The 2,091-nt window shown below is 45.8% G+C and overlaps 1 protein-coding gene across 1 annotated transcript in view; it reads right to left on the reverse strand.

Annotated features, from left to right (window-relative positions):
• LOC102021041 (melanoma-associated antigen B10-like) overlaps positions 1–1,129 on the reverse strand; it is a 4,169-nt gene extending 3,040 nt beyond the window's left edge. Inside the window, exon 1 of the mRNA XM_005410141.1 lies at positions 978–1,129. The gene's annotated coding sequence lies outside the window, so the exon portion shown is untranslated. The remainder of the gene's footprint in view (positions 1–977) is intronic.
• Between the last annotated feature and the right edge of the window lie 962 nt (positions 1,130–2,091).

Genomic DNA, 2,091 nt, shown 5'->3' on the forward strand with positions numbered 1-2,091 from the left:
AAAAAAAGAAGAAAAGAAAAGAAAAAGAAAAAAAGAAAAAAGGAGAATTTTGTCACAGTTGTGGAGTTCTATGGGGCCCTTTTGTTCTGAGAGAGACAGTTCCCTTGGTCCTTGTTCAAGGTTTTGCATTTGGGCCAGGGATAGAGCTCAGTGGAACAGTCCCCACCTGGCAAACGCAAGGTCTTGAGTTGAAGTCCTAGTACCACCCCCCACCCCCACCCCCACCCCCGGCAAAAGGTTTTGAATTTAGCTCAAAGTCACTCAGAAAGACTCCTTCTCTGGGTGACCTACATTAGGTAGCCTTTGGCCAAGGTTCTTAAGCTTCTACCCTATCCCGAAAATTAAGTGAGAGGACACTTGTTGATTATAGCGATAACCATGGCTTCCTGGGCTGTTGGCAAGAGCACGGCTCCGTAAGGCCTCTACTGTTCTGGGAAGTCCATTTCCATACAGCTTATATAAAAGCATTTCACTTTATTTGCGTCAGTGCCACGGTAGACACGCGAGTGTAATATCCTCTTGAACTACTAGCGTAGGGGGCAGTTCTACACACCATTTCCGGTAATCCCGCTCGCCATTTTCGAAGGCTACCGCAGACACAGTATTTGTCGGGGATGCCACCATTTTGGGAGAGGGCAAGTTGTAGGAACTCACGTGGGGCCTTTGTTCTTTTTTGGTATCAGCAATCGAACTCACGACCTTGCTCTTGCCAGGCAGCCGCTTGCGCCACTGAGCTAAACCCCCGACCCTCGCATGGGGCCTTTTGTTGGTCCCAGATGCCTCTCTTTGTTGACCAGGGGCCAACAACCTAGTTTAATTCTCATCTCACACCCTTACTTTGCTAGCAGGGATTCTGCGAGCTGTATATTAGGTGACTCCTAACCGGAACCTCCGGAGGTGGTCGCCAGGCACGAGGCCGTACGGCCTTCGGTCCTTGGGGATAGGACGTCCCCTCAAACTTTATTTAATATTCTTACCTTCTGATGCCTGGATTTCTCCTGCTGCTAAACCAGATACCACTTCTCTCACAGCGAGGTCTCACCTCCCGCAGACTCTAAAAGCCGAACTAAATGGCGATGCAGCCGGACTTTTACGACTACAGGAGGGCCGGTACGACGCAGCACGCGACCCTGTGGCACCGCCCTCTTGGTCTGGAGTGGGCAGTAACGTAAATGTTCTTCCGGTGGTCAAGCCATGTTTTGGTTTCTGATTGGCTGCTTGAAAGATCAGTGAAAGAATGAAGAACACCTCCCAGATAGTCCCGGATAGTCTTTCAATTTGAATCCTTGAAAACGATGGGATTACATTCGAAGAATGAAGTACAATGGAGAAGACGCGGTGCAAGGTAGGCAACCCAAGACTGTTCCAAGATGTTAAAAAAAATGCACAGTGACGGTGTAGATCCCACCAGTAAAATTTAGACTTTCTGTAGCTTTCCGTTCGAAGGTAATCACTTTCCGAAAGCAAAATATATGCATGTACGTATAGAAATGGTACAGAGAAATGCATTACTTTGTACAATTAATATGTGTAAATAATTATAACAATAATAAAAAAGATCTATGTAAAGGCCTCACAAGGGACATACATGGCCTCACAAAGAACATAAGAAAGAAAAATTATTGATTACCCTATTTTTTTCTCCCACCTGCTGCGTTCCGCATTCTAGCCACTCCTCGAAACTTCCCGAGATGTATCGTTCCATTCTTGTAATTTTCCTGTAGTTTCTATAGTTTTTCGGAAGACTGCTTCACAAAGACCTTGCTTGCCAAGCAGGATGTGGTTTATGTGGTTTTTTGGCTTAAATACTGCTCTCTGTCCTGGTTTGGGGCTGACCTGATCCCACCCTGCGTGGAGGCTCTCAGTCAGTCGCTGGCCAGCTAATAAAGGCTCACTTTTAAATCTCAATTGGCAATCCGTGTGCTTCGGTGTTTGTCGGTCGGTACCTTGGTTCGGTTCTGAGTCCAGAACAATCTACTTTCTGTAGAGAGGATGCCAATTTGCATAATTTTGTGATACACAGGTCTTTTGGCCTCATCTATTTTTGCATTCTACTATGTATTGAAATTCATTTTACTTTTTTTTTTTTTT

Source organism: Chinchilla lanigera, unplaced genomic scaffold, assembly GCF_000276665.1.
Source record: "Chinchilla lanigera isolate Chin_1 unplaced genomic scaffold, ChiLan1.0 scaffold00130, whole genome shotgun sequence".
In the NCBI taxonomy this organism is placed as follows: domain Eukaryota; kingdom Metazoa; phylum Chordata; class Mammalia; order Rodentia; family Chinchillidae; genus Chinchilla; species Chinchilla lanigera.